The following is an 18,917-nucleotide window of genomic DNA, read 5'->3' as shown; positions in this document are numbered from 1 at the left end:
TACCAAAACAAGGCCGCATGTTTAACTCTTTAAATGCGTATTTTCCAAAACTCCAGTTAACAATGAGTATTAAGGAAAGATTGATGTTACATCAAGAAATTATGTGTAATAGATGAATTCTGAAATTGCTTTCATCTTTCTCATCTTCAAATGTAGAATTTGCCCCACTGACCTGGGCATCCAAATACCTATATATCTGTTCATTTTATAATCAGCTATAAACACCGATTCCCAGAAGTGGACTCAGGTAGAATTGTGAATCATTATTTATTTTACACTTAAACAATTTTTAAAATTATTATCATTTATGAGTTTAATCATTGCCTGTGAAATGGCTAGAGCAAATTTTAAAATTCTGATTATACAGATTAGGCAATGCAATTTTAAAGACTTCAGATCATTTGACCAGACACACTAAGTACTAAGCAGGACTCAATTCAAGATTTTTAAGGAAATGTACCTTTTCTCTCCATCTCTATAGCTCAGTTTTCTTCTCCTTTGTCAAATCTCCTCTTCCGGGTGTTGCACTATGTTAGGATAGCCCATCTTTCTCATTTGGGGTGGAAGTAAAAAAAAGCTGAATTATAAAGCCTTACAGTCTTAAATGCTATCATTTGTGGTATACTCTATATCTTTTGCAGCTAAAACAACTCCCCCAAGGATAATGTGCTTGACTGCATCCTGAATGGCTACCACCAAATAGTGCCTTAGGTCTGCTCAGCTGGCTGTGCAGTTTTATCTGTTGGAAATTATTCATATTTCTAATGTCTAAGTCGTATTGGAGCAAGGTCCTAAAACACAATTTGCTTAAAATTCTCATAACCCTCAACCTTTCCAACAAAGCTGATGCAGTAACAATATTTTCTCATGTGAGGAAAGAGGAGGATGGGAGGAGAGGAAATTAATAATAGCTCTTTATATCTTTGTTCCTCTAGAAAATAAGGTTGTCCGTCTAGAAGCTACCTAATGTGCTTTCTAGCTTTGCGATTGTATATCTGATGACACTCTAAGAGCTGGGAGTATATTGGTGCTCTTCAATTAGATTTAGTGTGTTGAATTCTATGAAGGTAATTCAGACATGAATGTTTGCCTTGCACTCAAGTTACGGCAGTAGGATTGAAGAAAATTGGGTGGATTATAGAAGTATTTGGGAGATGGAAATCCTAAGATTTCATAAAGGAGGTGATGTCCAGACTAAGATGTAAAAATTCTCCTCCCCCGATCCATAATTCTGCCAGGTTTTCAAGTGGGCAACTGGGTAGATGGTTAATAGCATTTACAGGGTTAGAAACCTGGAAAGGGGAAAAGGATATTATTGGAGGGTGATGATGATGGTGGCCAGGGTGTGAGTAGCAGTGGTGATGGAAATAAAAGATTTCTTAATGTGGACATGCTGAATCTGAGCCCCCAACTGGAGAAGTGCAGCAGGCAGTTGGATATTTTGCTCTAAATATCAGGAATATTTAGATAGGACTGGGGATGGCCTTTGAAATGCTTCTGTTGAAAGTTGATATATAAAACGAAATGTAGGGCTGATAAAAGTCTCTTCTAGACCTTTAGCTAACACTTTTTTGCCTGTTTGGTTAGCCATATGAGTCTCTGAAATAGTCATTTAAAACGTTTAAACCTTAATGTATTTTTTAAGCAAAGGATTCAGATAGGAATATTTTTAGCTGAGTATATGTTGCCAAGTATTATATAAAGGTTAAAGCCACACCTCAAGTATAGGCATTTGATTTTTTTTACCCTAGGCAAAACATAATGATCTATTTTCAAATAATGTATGTGTGTGTGTGTGTGTGTGTGTGTGTGTGTGTGTGTGTGTGTGTGTGTGTGTGTGTGTGTGTGTGGAGGGACTGGGTTTTCTAAGCATATTTTAAAGGCTCAAAGGGCTTGCAGACATCAAATGGTTCTTCAAAAATAACAACGTAGTGATTGAAGTGTAAATGAATCCCGAAATATATGGAGTAAATATGCCTGGATTTATTACACATAATTAAAAATTTGACTTGCTTTGGGCAAAATATGACTGAGGCTTTCTACTGAACCCCAAACACCTGGAAACATTGAAACACTGTAATACCAAATCTTTCCAAGTTTGTAAGTCCTGAGATTTCGATAGATCACATTACCTATTTTCCTTCAGAAAAACATTAACCCTTCAATTAAAAGGTCTAAAATACAATCGTTGGGAAGAAATAACATATTCCTTGAAAATTCAAATAAAAGTGGGTTTGCTTACAGATGGAATATTAAAATAAAAAATGTATTTGGGAAGAATTGGATTTGTTTGACAGGATCTGGGTATAAAATGGACTAGACAAGCTGTAACCATAGACTACCTCTAACTGGTTGAATAAATGTTAGGCTCAGGATTGAAAAGATATAAATTAACAGCAGATGAAGCAAATGAAACACAATTTAGGGATTTTGGTTGATTATGAAGTCAGTACGAGTCTACAGCATAATAGTGGTGCCGTGTAAAAGTTATCTCGGACTGAATAACGCATTAAAGTGTGTGGACGCTCTACTCCATGCCCATCAAATCATGCTTCAGTACTATGCTCACATCGCAGTTTATGACTTTGTCTGAGGGAGATTAATGTCAATCATGAGTGGACTCATGTAGGAAACATTAAGCAAGTTCAAGAAAATAGTAAGTTCCAGGGGGACATGATAACTACCTGAAAAACAACTGGAAGGGAACAATCTGTGAAGGGTTAAGATTTTGATTTATAACAAAGAACTTTTCGTTGACTGGAGTTACCAGACTTGGGATAGTACTATTGCCTACTCTTCAGGTAATAGTAATTTCCTCCTATCAGAGGTCTTCAAGTAAATAAGTTGGGTTGCTGTATATTTGGTTGGTTATCACCTAGAAATAAGAAGCACCCTGTATGAGAGCAGGGAGTGTTTTGCCTCATGTGTGACTTCCCAAGAAAGCTTCAGCTGCCTCAGATGGACATGTCCGTTTCCCACTACCCACATTTTATTCACAAGTTGTGACAAATTTGGGGCTCTTGTCTGAGAAACAAGCGAGATGTGACTGAATGCATCTCGGGATAATGTATGCAAAGTTCTGTTATATTCAGCCAAAGACAAAACGTGCATTCTTTCATTGTTTTTTAAAAATCTCTCCCTTACTTCTGCAATTCCACTGCTGGGCCACAAAGTCTGGTTGACTTGGATTGTGAGACATACATTGAACAGCCAATAGATTTGTACTCAGGTGGCTCCTAGATGCAAGAACTCCTTAGGTCCCCCTGGAGAACTTTTTGCACAGTTTGCACCCCAAGTGCTCATAGACTGAAAGGAACTTTGAGTTTACAGCATTTGTGAAAGAGAAGGAGGGTGGCTAATATATTATTCGATGTAGACATTAATCTCAACATATGCCACGCTGAACCTGGAACCATCTGTCATTTTGTTGGAAATCTCTTTTGGTGAGATTTTGCTAAAAGGAGTTGCTGTGTCTGGAACCATTCACATTTTTTTTTTTTTTTTCCAGATATAACTCCATCCTCTGGTCAAGGTCTGGAAACAAACCAGTGAACCAGTAGGTGGATTATACATCATATATTCAAGGCAAGGGTGAGGAGGGTGACAGAGGAAAATGAACATTTATTGAGTGCCTACTCTATGTCTTAGATACTTCTGTTTGATCCAGATCATAACATTGAGGATTAGGAGTTGTGATCTCAGTTTTACAGTTAGAGAAACTGATCTAGAGAGAAGGTGAGTAGACTACACAATGTCCCAGTTGGGGACTGCACATATGTTCTGTTTGCCACACTACAACATAAAGATTGTGTATTCTGTGCTCCTTTAACACGTAATACATATTTCATTTATTATTTCCTTTATTTCTAATAATTTGTTTCAAAATGTACTAAAGAGAAAGTAAATAAGAACTTTTTTTTTTTTGGCCACATGGCTTGCAGGATCTTAGTTTCCCAACCAGGGATTGAACTGGGGCCACGGCAGTGAAAGTGCCAAGTCCTAAATCACTGGACCACCAGGGAGAAGTTCAATTGTGTACTTACAAGACTTTGTATAAATTCTTAGCATAGACTAGAGGTCCTAAAATTGTTTAAGAAATAAGTGAGTTAATGAATATGAGATTGAATAAGAACCTCACACATGTATTTAAATACCCTAGGAAAACTACTGAATTCTAGAGTTGCATGGAAAAAATTGTAGGTGAAATTTTCTACAGTAAGACCCCTGACAATTAGGTAATACCTCTAATGGCAGTTATTCCATTAGACTCTGGTGTGAAAACCTAAAAAAAAAAGTGTGTGTGAGTGTGAGTGTGAGAGAAAGTGTGTGTGTCAGCAGAAATTTAAGGGATTCTTTTGTTTCCTATGTGGTCAATCACAAATAGAGTTCCAAAGTATCTCTTTAAATTCCAATTATAACTTTTTTGTTTGAATGACGAATTGATTCATATTTCAAATTAATATTCAAATGGATTTTGGGGAAGGAACGGGGTACAACAGATCTCTCTAGTAGACATCTAAGAAGCACTATTCTTAGTGGAACAACTATCTAAGGATGGGATAAAGAATAGAGACAATTATAATATATATGCATTCCTTTCTTCTTCTCTAGAGATGTAAAAAGAATTCATTTTATTTTATATTTTGAATATACCGCAATGCATGTCATTTTAAACCACCTAAGCTTTTCAAAGGAACTCAAAGGAAGGATAACTACAACACAAAGAGAAACCTTGGCCAGTGGAAAGTGAGGAGGAGAAAGGCCTCCGGCAAACCAGAAAGTGAAAAACTGTTCTCAAATCAACTGCTACACAAATTACGGTGCAATATGTTCATTTCCCACAAACACCTTTTCCTTTACAAAATGTTTACCATTTGAAGTCTTTTCTCACTAAACAGCCACATGTGTCTTGTTTCTTTGACATGTATTTGCCTATATCTGAGTTACTTTTAATCTATTATGTGAGAGGAAAACTTCAGTATCTCTAGGTTTTATATAATGGATACAAGTTTTATACAGTCATGAATCTTGCATCTTCTTCATTTCCCACATAGCTGTGCTCAAAGAAAATCTGTAATTTTGTTGCCCAATAATTTGTAAAAATATGTAGGAGAACTTAGGTGTGAAAAATGAGCGGCTATATATTGCCTAATATCATGAATAATTTTGAAGTCGATTAAAACATTCCGGTTTGTTTTACTTAAAAATGAACACATGCAGAAGTTACTAGCAATGCCATAAACTTGTTTTAAGCAGTAACTGAACTGTAGCTACGCTGTACAATAGTTGACACCAGTTGGAATAGAGTGTTCTAGACCCCCACAGACCCATTTATCTCCATGGAACAAGCAACCAAATAACCTAATTTAAAATATTACATACAGATTACTTTTGCTAATCTAGGTTTATGAAAACATTCATTTGTTTTCCAAAGGAATATCTTTACATGTAGTTATATTGTTAGCTAATTTGATTCTATGTTTTCATATATGAATGGTATGTGCTTTGCTCTTTATTTTCTATTTAGCATATATCTACCTACTTATTTATCTATTTATCCATTTCATTCTTCACTCCTAAACTCATTTGATGTATCTTGAGAAAATAAAATTAAACTGGTACAGCAATTATATTGTTGAAAAACAGACCGAATGGTAAAAACACATTGTCCCAGAAAGGAAGTTATTACAAGTAAATGTATGTCATGAGGTCTAGACTATAGCTGAAGGTCATGGTCATTTACTAAAGTCATACCTTTGGCAGGATTACATCAGTTGCTCCATAGGAGGAAAGCTTTTACTCCTACAGAGCTCTATTACAATTTTCCTTCATGATTTCTTACAACTGTATCACTCACTTGATGATTTCATGATATGTGGGCACTTTCAACAGAATCCCCATAACTTCTGATGATATTTATACATCTATTGAAAATGTACCAAAAGCATAATACATAAGAGAACACGAAATATTTTTGCAGCACAGTGCTATGCTCTTGTTATTATTAAATTAAATCTATGATTTCTACAGATTTCTTTTATATTAGGCAGTCTAGTCTATTAGAATATTCAGAGATTATATAGAACACACAAGTATTCTACCTTTCAGCTTTCAAATAGGAAGCAGATTTTATTACATGACAAGTATACCAGTCCTTGCCATTTCTTAGTTTTAAAAGGCCAAGTTGGTCAAGAAAGTCATGGTAACTTGGATAACACTTGAAAAATCCCACTTCACAGGAGTACACACAGGCGCATCCTTTGAGACTATGTCCTTATACCTCCAACTGTGTTTGGTACTGTCTCTCACCCCACAGTGATGGAGGTTGGTCTCAGCAGGGCTGCTGCCAGCACACCAGGGATGGGGCTCAGGGAGTGGATGGTGGGTGGGTGATGATGACAAAGACCTGGGGAAAAGCCTCTTGCCCTGAACTCTCATTTCCACTTAGTCTCTAAAGTGGGATATTCTTCCAAAACCTTTAAGTCTATGATAAAAACTAAGGGTGAAAATACAAAATGGCTCAGAGGAAGCAACAGTAATTTCAGTTCACGAAGAGATGCAAATGGCCTTTGATGGCTGGGAGCTTTTCCTGAGAGGCAGCAAGTTAAGTAGGAAAGAGTAAAGCATTTTGAGTTCGATGTGAGGCCAACTCGCCTTGCCACTTCGTTCAGTCCCTTCTGTCCAAATTTTAGCTGCCTCGCCTGTCAAACAGGGATAATCATACTAGGGATTTTTAGAAGCTCAAACAGATGAAAGCACTGATGAACACTAAAGAGCTAGCTGAATTTTATTTAATTCCTCGGCTTCTAAAACCAACTTGAGAGAGTTCTTCAAGACACGAGGGTCCTGGTAAATAAAGTGGGCAGAGTGGGCAGGGAGGAGAAATCGCCAGAGGGCAGAGGGGGGGTAGGGACAAAGGGAGGAAGCATAGATATCTTTCTACATGGATTCACTCCTCCGTGATTTTCCTGAAGCCCTTGAACTGCTCACCTACCGCAAGAAATTCCATGTAACCATTAGCAAATAGAAAATTTATCAAATGCTGCCACCAGAATGCAATGCTATCCAACTATACCTTAACAGGCAAAGAAGCTGATCAAGGCTGAATGACAATGAGTATTAGTTTCTATGGAATGATTCAGAAGTAATGAATACTCAACCACATAGTATTTGCAAAAAATTCATTTCATTAGCTTATAATGTACTTCTAACTTTGGGAGCATGGAACATAATTTGTTCTGTGTATAGAGAAATAGGCTCCTATTCAACATAAATTCCTGCAATGCAATTCAGTCCAATCCACTCTAATAAAGAAATATTTAATATGTTTAGGGCACATTGCTTAGAGTTTAGCAGTGCTTAAGTGATCCATCATAAAAGGATACAGTGTAGGACCAAAATATTTTAGTAACGTGGAACAAACATTAAAAGTGAAAAATACGACTGCATGAAATGATGCATAAATGTGGTTTAAAATGAGTCTCCTTTTAATCTTGACTAGTTTTGAACATAAACACTTGCAGTGTAAAAGCCACAGGCAGTCAGTAAAAATTTCGGGATAATCTTTAAATTTGTTGTTAATGCTACAGTTTACTTAAAACTGGAAAGCACCCCCTTACAAGTGAAAAAAGTCAAAAAAACCAAAAAGACTACTCTTCAATATTATTACCCAGCACTAGAATAATAAACTGAACAATTTTTTGACTCTTTTTATTCAGAAAGAATACAAAAGTTAAACCCTACTATCATTAGTCAAAACTGAGACACCTATTATTAAATAATTACATTATACTTAGTGAAAGATTTGTCAGTCAAGCTCACTGAAAGTTCAACTCCATGAGGACAGAAAATATGTCTTATTCCCTGAAAAATCTCTATCTTAGAGAAGAGTGACTAACAAAAAATCAAATTGTTATTGAATAAATCAATGCGATGGATTCAATAGGTAGGCCAGACGTAACAGGAGGCTTTGGAGTCAAGGTTACTTTTTAAAATAATTTAATGCTAAATAAAATATAGCAGTTAAATATTACATATTTACTATGATCATAAATTAATTAATGATAAAAGCTTTATGGGAAATATTTCAAAATATTAATAATCAGTTGCTTAAGGGGAAAGAAATATAATATTTCCCACTCCCACTCAATTACAACTTTATACTTTCCAAATTTTCCACAGTGAGCACAGATTGTTTTTATCATAAAACAGTTTTTAAAAACACCATTTCGCTTTGCAAAATAACTAGCAATGTGAATGATTGTGGGTACTGATTGGCAAAAAGAAGGGCAGTTCAGAGATGTGGGAATTGAGGGGGAAATGGACCTTTCCTGTGTTTCACTGAAAAGAGACTGCAATATGGTTAATATAAAGAGAACTTTGATGGACTCACAGGTGGCTGCCGGCTGTGCCTGCCTGAAAGGTAATAAGTCTCTGTGGGTCAGGACAGATTTGGGAACACAACTTTCTGGATGTGAATCTTGCTTCTGCCTCTGGCTTGCTTTGAGAGCCTGGGAACCCACAGACTCTTGCTTGTGTTTCAGTAACCTAAACTGAAGTTACTTACATTCTCTATTTCTTTATCTGTGAAATGGGGGCAATATTAGTACTTGCTTCCTATTGTGTGGATTACTAAAGTTAACATTTGTTAGAGCATTTAGCACAGTGCCTGACAACATGTTAGATGCTATATAAGTGAAAGCTCTTATCATGAACTATTATTCACTCTATGCAAGGGACCACAACAAAACAAACAGACATATTTGTCTCCATCTTTGTCTTTTTTTTTTGCGGTACGCGGGCCTCTCACTGTTGTGGCCTCTCCCGTTGCAGAGCACAGGCTCCGGACGCCAGGCTCAGCGGCCATGGCTCACGGGCCCAGCCGCTCCGCAGCATGCGGGATCCTCCCGGACCGGGGCATGAACCCGTGTCCTCCGCATCGGCAGGCGGACTCTCAACCACTGTGCCACCAGGAAAGACCCATCTTTGTCTTTTAACTTTACCTAACCCCCTTCCTGTCTAGAGCAACCCTTCCCCTCCTCTCTTCTTGTTTTGCTCAGTGCTGTGTCACGGCTGGGACACCAAATACTCTTCTGCATATATGGCTACCAAGTCTGTATTCTCCCAGCAATATATTTATGAATCACAGAAGCCCCACACAAGCTGAGGCCACCCACAGTCCCACATGCAGTTAACCATTAAGATGTTATGGTAAGACTTGTATTCTCTGCTGTATGTATAGTTTTTGCTGTGAGATTGTGCTACACACAACTACTCAAAAAAGCATTTCAGGTATTTTTGGCACCCTAGTTAAAAGACACAGAAAAAAACAGGCTATTGCCTCAGCACATGTCCCATAAAATAACCTTTATTGAAAGGTACATCTCTTGTCTAACCAACATTCCTTTTGGGGGTGGCAAGTGGGTTCGTAGAACCAAGGAGGCACTGGACACCATTTCCGAAAGGTAGACCAACATCAAACCCATCAAAATCTTACATCAAAATGTAATATTTCCCAGGTTCAGACAAAAGAGCCAGCATATTAGTTCCCAAGCCGCTATTAAATCTTTTATATGTAAAGTAAAGCATGCTATTGCTCTTTAAAGTAATACCCCCAATTTCTTAGCAAGATGTTACAGTATTCTTAGTCAATGGAAAGTCAGAGCAGAAGGGAAACACAGGCTCCCATGCACATTTTACCTAAGACTATTTCTCTAGGGAAAATGATTCCTCTCTTAGCTTTAAAAAGACTCGCTACAGAAAAGTGCTAAAGGAAAGAGACACCGGCTCAACCTAATCAAATTATCCAATCTTAGTGATCAGTGAAAATGGTGGAGAGCATCACCATTTTTCTCTAACATTCAGGGCAGAGAAAGGGATCTGTGATTAGTGTCAATGAATCTAGGGTTAATACTAATACTTCAGTAGGGACAGAGATAACCAAGGGCTAGGTGTCTGAATCTATGATGCTTCAATGCCCAGGGATGACCATCCCAGGGCACCTTCCCCTCCTCTCTCATTTTCAGGATTGAGAAAGAGATTAAGATGCGTAGAAATTAGGCTCAAACTTTGGAGAAAAGTATGGAGGCTCCTTAAAAAGCTAAAAATAGAGTTACCATATGGTTCAGCAGTCCCACACCTGGGCAAGTATCTGGGGAAGACAAAAGCTCTAATTTGAAAAGATGCATGTACCCCAATGTTCACAGCAGCACTATTTACATTAGCTAAGATATGGAAGCAACCTAAATGTCCATCGACAGATGAATGGATAAAGAAGCCGTGGAGTATATATATATATATATATATATATATATATACACACACACACATACACACACACACACACATATATATGTATTCTACATATATATCTTCCATTATATATATTATATATAATGGAATATTACCCAGCCATATAAAAGAATGAATAATGTCATTTGCAGCAACATGGATGGACCTAGAGATTATCATACTAAATGAAGTAAGTCAAACAGAGAAAGACAAGTATCATATGATATCACTTATATGTGAAATCTAAAAATTGATACAAATTAACTTATTTACAAAACAGAAATATACTCACAGACAGAAAACAAACTTATGGTTACCAACTGGAAAGGAAGGGGGAGGGAAAAGTTGGGAATTTGGGATTAACAGATATACACTGCTATGTATAAAATAGATAAACAAGGACCTACTGTATAGCACAGGGAACTATGTTCTATATCTTGTTATAACCTATAATGGAAAAGATCTGAAAAATGTATATGTATATCTGAATCACTTTACTGTACACCTGAAACATTGTAAATCAACTATACTTTAAAAAAAAATAAAGTAGGCTCAAATCCTCTGAGCAAGACATCATGATACAAGAATAGAAAAAAATCTAATCAGAGTAACCACAGTCTCAGTCCTCTAAAAATTTATGTAATACTCTAAAATGAAAGCTCATCTTAGGATGAGGACATAAAAGAAAATAAAGTGATCCCAACAACTGGATTTTAGGAAAACTCCACCTCGATAAATATCAGGGAGGCTGATGGTAGACTATCTGGTAAACCAACCAGTTTTATGAGATTGTCTGTAGTTTACTTATCTTGAATGTGGTTCAAGCTCTAAGATTTGCTGCTGCTTAGAAAAGGGGACTGCATTCTTTCACACAGTTCACTTTATGTTGAGTGTGACCTTGAATGAGTGGAAGAGAAAAAAAAACAAGAGTAAATACAAGAAAAGCATTGATTTCCAGGATATCTTTCTTTTTGGAGAATCCTTCTACCTCTCTGAGTCTACTTCCCAAAGTAGTAGCCACATTTTTTTTTTTTTTTTTTAAATCAAGCAAGCAGCAAAATAACTTGCCTCTTGGAGTTTTCTTTCTATACCATATTTTGAAGGCTGTTATTCTCTGATGTTATATCTGAATTTTGTAAAGAAACATTAAGAATGTAGATCCTCACTAATTAGAAGCTGAAAAAATATCTCATATCCTTCACTTTAAATGACCTATTTTGGTAGTGTGTGTGTGTGTGTGTGTGTGTGTGTGTGTGTGTGTGTGTGTGTGTGTGTGTGTGTGTGTGTGTGTGTGTGTTGGTATTGCTTACAGAAGTATAATTCATTTTGTTCCAGGCTTTAAAAGTATTGTTTCGTCAAGATCAGGAATTTTATTCATTTTAATCTTTCTTTATACAATGATATACATAGGAACCTCTACCTATCTGCTAGGTTTTTTTTGGGTTTTTTTCCCAGTCTGTTCTATTGCCCTGAAAGGGAAGTTTTAAAAAAAAAAAGTTGTGGCATTTTACCACCACGCAGTCCTCAAAGTGAGAGGTGAAAGGCCCATACAGTATTGCTTTATAATCTCAACCATGTTTCCACTTCCTGCCATGCAGCAGTATGATCAAGTACATCTGCCTTGGTTCTCAGCTTTACCTTGCTGTAAATGTTACACAGAGGCTAGCTACTCAGTAACTTTCTTTTTCCCTCTTTTAAATCAGTGCTTTTTGATATTGAAGCATATCTAGTCTCTTCATGGCCCTTTGAATTATTCTGTCATTTTTGCACAAGAGCATATCAGGAAACGTAGAAAATTCACAAATGCCTACTGATAATTATGATTATTAGAATACCTCTGGTGACTACAGTGATATTTAGAAAGCCTGCTTGGTTAGACATAAATCCCAGTGCTATAGGGAGACTTTATATTTACATGAGACATTTAAATAGTTACATTTCCAATAATTAGTCAGATAGTTTTTAGCTTTAAAAAATCACAGCAACATTCTATGATTATATTTCCCAAAAATAAAATCTGCAGGAAGCTTTAACATTCTATTATTTGAATTGCTGCAGGCAAGAATCAAGCACAGGAACCTTCATTTAAGCTCTGATATTCTACGGATATTTCAACTGTTTGTATTGTTGTTAAATTTAGTATTATTTAAATAAAAGGTATTAGTATGTTTATTCAGTCAATAAAAAATTATTTCTGAAGAACATATTAAATGCAAGTTATTTAAGAGTTTAAAAGATAATAAGTCAAATTTTATTCACAAATAAAAATGTGTTGGATGATATATTGTGTGAAGAAGGATGTGGCAAGCCCACATATAACTGTAATTCAAAATATACTATTAAGTAACCACAGACGAGGTAGGCTCAAATGCTCTGAAGTGTCAAATGCGAGAGCAGTCTTGGACCATAAGTGAAATTTTCTCATAGTTTATAGCATGTTTATGAATTACAAGACTGAAATTTTAAAATAGCTTTGAAAATATATTCAGGTAAACTGAATATGTTAAAATAAGCTTAAATTCAAATAACTGATTTATTACAGAAAAGTGTGTAGAGTACTGTTTTATATATATATGTATACTGGTGGGGTATAAAATAATACATTATGTTACTACTCATCTAGTTTGTAAGTAACCAAAAATCTCAAACGAATATTCCCGAGTATGATTTAGAATAAAAAAAGAGAAAAATAGGGAAACTGGTACTGAAGGTGGATTTTTCTTTTTCTTTTTTTTTAACATCTTTATTGGAGTATAATTGCTTTACAATGGTGTATTAGTTTCTGCTTTATAACAAAGTGAATCAGTTATACATATACATATGTTCCCATATCTCTTCCCTCTTGCATCTCCCTCCCTCCCACCCTCCCTATCCCACCCCTCTAGGTGGTCACAAAGAGCTGATCGCCCTGTGCTATGTGGCTGCTTCCCACTAGCTATCTATTTTATATTTGGTAGTGTATATATGTCCATGTCACTCTCTCACTTCATCCCAGCTTCCCCTTCCCCTTCCCCGTGTCCTCAAGTCCATTCTCTAGTATGTCTGCGTCTTTATTCCCATCTTGCCCCTAGGTTATTTATGACCTTTCTTTTTTTCTTAGATTCCATATGTATGTGTTAGCATACGGTATTTGTTTTTCTCTTTCTGACTTACTTCACTCTGTAGGACAGACTCTAGGTTCAACCACCTCACTACAAATAACTCAATTTCGTTTCTTTTTATGGCTGAGTAATATTCCATTGTATATATGTGCCACATCTTCTTTATCCATTCATCTGTTGCTGGACACTTAGGTTGCTTCCATGTCCTGGCTATTGTAAATAGAGCTGCAATGAACATTTTGGTACATGACTCTTTTTGAATTATGGTTTTCTCATTTTTCTAAAATATTTTTCAGTATTTGACATATCAGATAGTAGACTTTCAGTGGAAATCACGCACATTTTATTCATGTTCTTCAATCTTCTCCTTCACTCTTTCATAAATTATTTGGTTAAATGGCATTTTTTATCATGTTTCTTAAAATGCTATTTAATTTTAATTTAGTCAAGGTTTTTATAAGTATATCAGTTAGGAAGGAATTTATCTTCAAGGGTCAATAGTAATCTCTATTATTTAATCTCCTTTTAGCAACTATAATTTCGTTTTGATATACTCTTTAGCACATTATTTTTTTCTTAACATCTTTATTGGAGTATAATTGCTTTACAATGGTGTGTTAATTTCTGCTGTATAACAAAGTGAATCAGCTATACATATACGTATATCCCCATATCTCCTCCCTCTTACATCTCCCTCCCACCCTCCCTTTCCCACCCCTCTAGGTGGTCACAAAACACTGAGCTGATCTCCCTGTGCTATGAGGCTGCTTCCCACTAGCTATCTATTTACATTTGGTAGTATATATAAGTCCATGCCACTCTCTCACTTTGTCCCAGCTTACCCTTCCCCCTCCCCGTGTCTTCAAGTCCATTCTCTACGTCTGTGTCTTTATTCCTGTCCTGCCCCAAAGTTCTTCATAACCATTTTTTTTTTTTTTAGATTCCATATATATGTTAGCACATTACTTTTTAGGAGATAAGTAGATTCTGGCAATTGAATCCCATCTGCAACCTACCCCCTTGATTAAAAAAGAAGTCAACTATTTTAAGAGAGTAGATCTGTTTTAGAATCAAACAATGTAAAGTAAAAATTATATTTAAAAGTATCAGCCAGTCCACAAGGCTGATACGATCATTTAGTAGGCTTTTAAACTGCTGCTAAGAAACATAAATGTGTTTTATTCTTTAAGGATTTGGAAGTAATACAAGAAATATTCTAATAATCCTCTGAAAAGGAAGGAAGGTCAGAAGGTAGAAAAGTAGGAAGGGAGGGAGGGAGGGATGAAGGAAGGAAGGAAGGAAATGTATGACTAAAGGAAATAAGTAGTATGTCTAAATTTTTCCTAAACATTTATCATATACTTTTATATTTTAGCTATCTTCAGATATGTTAGCTTAAAAATTCACTAGATATTTTTAGAAGCTGGTTTGTTCATCTCTAAATACAGCAATTTCAAGCGGTCTCTATAATCTCTGCAAAGCATAGAAGTCTGATACTGCATAATTTTATATCAAGTGAATACTAAATTGATTATTAAACCAATGATTTTGGAACTGGAGGAATTTGTAACAAGAGCTAAGAAACTACATGGTCTGAACTACGTGGTTACAAATCATCAGGAGACTGTTGACAAATTCAGATATTTGGGGAATTGGTGATACATAAAGAATATGTCAAAATATTTAATAAAGAAATTTATCTCGTCAAAAAATGGGTGGAAGATCTAAATAGACATTTCTCCAAAGAAGATATACAGATGGCTAAAAGTCACATGAAGAGATGCTCAACATCACTAATTATTAGAGAAATGCAAATCAAAACTACAATGAGGTATCACCTCACACCAGTCAGAACGGCCATCATCAAAAATCTACAAACAGTTGGGCTTCCCTGGTGGCGCAGTGGTTGAGAGTCCGCCTGCCGATGCGGGGGACGCGGGTTCGTGCCCCGGTCCGGGAGGATCCCACGTGCCGTGGAGCGGCTGGGCCCGTGAGCCATGGCCGCTGGGCCTCCGCGTCTGGAGCCTGTGCTCCGCAGCGGGAGAGGCCACAGCGGTGCGAGGCCCATGTACCGCAAAAAAAAAAAAAAAAAAAAAAAAAAAATAATCTACAAACAATTAATGCTGGAGAGGGTGTGGAGAAAAGGGAACCCTCTTGCACTGTTGGTGGGAATGTAAATTGGTACAGCCACTATGGAGAACAGTAAGAAGATTCCTTAAAAACTAAAAATAGAGCCACCATGTGATCCAGCAATCCCACTCCTGGGCATATATACAAAGAAAACCATAATTCAAAAAGATACACGCACCCCAATGTTCATTGCAGCACTATTTACAACAGCCAGGACATGGAAGCAACCTAAACATCCATCAGCAGAGGAATGGATAAAGAAGATGTGGTACATATATAAAATAGAGCCATAAAAAATAATGAAATAATGCCATTTGCAGCAACATGGATGAACCTAGAGATTGTTATCCTGATTGAGCAAGTCAGACAGAGAAAGACAAATATCATATGATATCACTTATATGGGAATCTAAAAAAAGGGTACAAATGAACTTACCTACAAAACAGAAATAGAGTTACAGATATAGAAAACAAACTTATGGTTACCAGGGGATGGGGGGGGGGGTGTGGGAGGGATAAATTGGGAGATTGGGACTCACATATACACACTACTAATATATAAAATAGATAACTAATAAGGACCGCCTGTACAGCACAGGGAACTCAATACTCTGTAATGGCCTATATGGGAAAAGAATCTAAAAAGAGTGGGTATATGTATATATATAACTGATACACTTTGCTGTACACCTGAAACTAACACAACATTGTAAATCAACTATACTCCAATAAAAATGAAAAAATTATATATATATATCTCATGTGTTGAGGATTTTACTGTCTTGGCAACAGGATATTTTATAAAATCCTACATAATTCAGACTCTGCAAATGAAAAAAAAATGAAAAAAACAGTCTTACTAGGAGTTCTGATTTTAACTTACATTGAAATTGTTTGATGCTCATATACACACAGTAGCCTAAAATCTCAGTGACAATGTCACAAGTCTCCCAAAATGCAGAAATTGGGTATTATGTAGATAAAATTCAGAAGGTTCACTAAATTTAAAACTTTTCACAGCCAGTACTTCAAATGGATTTAGCAACTATATTAAACAGGCTGGGCCAATAAACTAATACAATAGTCAGCTTTAGTGTTTTCAGTCTTGCCCAGTGTCCTTTTCTTGGCCTTAATAATTATTCCATTTGGAATTTCAGTATTATCAAATAAATTAGTAATCACACAGAAATCATTCCAACCTTTGTGGTAAGAATATCAGCTTAAATGCATTACCTATTTTCTAGAACATTATCTTTTCTGGAATTTTTTACAGTGGTGCCTGCATGGGGAAAGGCACTGGTTTTCTAAAATATGAACACTCTGAGAATTTACTAGAGATTTGTACCAAACTTATGAGAAGTGGGTTATTGGGGTCTTTTTCAATGCCATTCCTTTTCAGTGTTTACTTTCCCAATTTACATTGTTCTTACACTTCCTTCAGATTTCCACTGTTAATATTCTAATGTATCTTGGTTGATCTTTTGAGTTATGTCTTTCTTTATTAATCTTTTCAATTAAAGTAGGACTTCTTGAGGTTTGGTCCTAGAATAGTGGTTTTCAGCCTCAGAGGCCAGTCTTTGGCTAGGTGACTTATTTAGGGTCAAGCAAATAGACAAATCTTATCTCATTCTACATAAAAATACATGTTAACCACCAAGAATAGATGTAACAGACTTTATAAACTTGACATACTCCATCAAAAAAATGACACTGTAATACTTACTAGATTCAGAATTACTAAACCCTATCTTATTTAAAGGGTTTGCTTTTACATATGTGCACTCATGTTATTTTTTATAACATTGTTATTTTAAACTAATTTCCCCCCTCAGATTTAACATTTTTAGTCCTTCCTTTAGGTAAACAAGCATTCATTTAAAAATTTCAGTGATTTTTATAATATCCAAGTGTAAAATAAATGAGGAGAGAGCACCAAAAATGCCTTATTCCTCATCCTTTGTGTAACTCAGAATAGCTGAATTTATTTACCTTCTAATAGCGATATAGAGCTTAACTTGGAGTAGACTCAAAACATACACAAGGTTTTCAGAAACTTGTAAGTGACCAGAACATGGAAGGATCTTGAGACTTTAAACACACTATCTTTTAACCACAACCATTTTAATTTACTATCTGGTGATACAAACTTCTGAAACAGCCATTAGCTTCTCAGTTAAAATGCAGCCTTGCATATACCTGCATCTGACCTGTGTATTTCTTTTTTTTTTAATCACAAGAAGTGTAGCTATCATTTGTAAAATAGATTTCCTGTGTGATGTGTTTGACCACTCCCCAAAGTATTTGATATTTTTTTAAAAAGTAACACATTGCAATTTTAGCTAATTGTGTTGAAAGGATAAGAAACACTCTTTTAAACCTGAAGATATCCCAGTCACCCTTAGCTCTTCTCATTTAACAAATGCAACAGTGCCATACAGGACGTCAAGTGAGATTTCTCCAGGTAAATGACCTCGTTTCAGAACTTGGTGATGATGGGAAGGGTGTATCACCCCCAAACCCAGCTCAGTCTGCATAGTTTAAATATAGAATTTTTTACCCAAATATTCCAGGTTTTTATTTAGCCAGAGACAATTTAATTTAAGCTTAGCAAATACCTTTGGAAAGCTAACTTTTTTCTTTCTCACCTTCAGTTTTGTATTAATCTTAACCTTTGAATTACTGATTTGCTTAAGGAAGACTACTCTTTCTACTTAAGATTATAGATTTGGGCTCAGTGCTTTTATGCAAGTGAAACTATTGCTAGCCACAGCCCTAAAGACTGTCCTAGCATTTATTTACTTGAACTGTTTGCTCTCCACCACAACAGTTTTTCCATTCTTTTCTGTTATCAGCCGAAGATGAATCTGTTTTTGAGATTTGTTCCCAGAACAAAAATGAGGTGATTTAAGTTTGGCCAAGAAGTATTTTGAAGAAGAAGATATAGAAGTCAAAACTCCAACTAAATCACTCTCTGAGGACACAGTCTCTTTTTGATACACTAATGAGGTTCATTAGTTCTTCTGAGTTTCTATGGGAGATCTGTGGGCAGAACTCAACCAGGAAATGGTCGCCTCCAAACTTTGAAAATACCAGGGGACAACAGTTGACAGTTTCCACTAAGTAATCCTGCTGACCCTTGAGCTCTGCTTTTATCTTCCCTAAATGACTCACTCTACTGTGGTTTTAATTAAGAAAAATCATGTGGGTAGTGCAAAGATCTGGGAAAGATCGAACCCAAATTTATATACAACTGGCTACTTATAGATACAAAGGATATTTTTCTGCATAATTCACTGTCTAGAATTTTTAAAAATTATCCTTAGGACAGAAGACAATTTTTATAGAAATGTTTTCATTCAAAATCCAAAAATGTTAATTTATTAATTTTATCAGAAG

The 18,917-nt window shown here is 36.0% G+C and overlaps 1 long non-coding RNA gene across 1 annotated transcript in view; it reads right to left on the bottom strand.

Moving 5' to 3' along the window:
- Positions 1-457: 457 nt before the first annotated feature.
- LOC125963452 (uncharacterized) overlaps positions 458-18,917 on the bottom strand; it is a 31,283-nt gene continuing 12,823 nt past the window's right edge. The window contains exons 3-4 of the long non-coding RNA XR_007475451.1: positions 5,543-5,595; positions 458-546 (exon numbers count right to left, since the gene is read on the bottom strand). This is a non-coding gene — a long non-coding RNA (uncharacterized LOC125963452). The remainder of the gene's footprint in view (positions 547-5,542; positions 5,596-18,917) is intronic.

This window comes from Orcinus orca, chromosome 2 (genome assembly GCF_937001465.1).
Source record: "Orcinus orca chromosome 2, mOrcOrc1.1, whole genome shotgun sequence".
NCBI lineage: Eukaryota > Metazoa > Chordata > Mammalia > Artiodactyla > Delphinidae > Orcinus > Orcinus orca.
The sequence above is the reverse complement of the archived record's forward strand: the minus strand, read 5'-3'. Positions and strand labels throughout refer to the sequence as shown.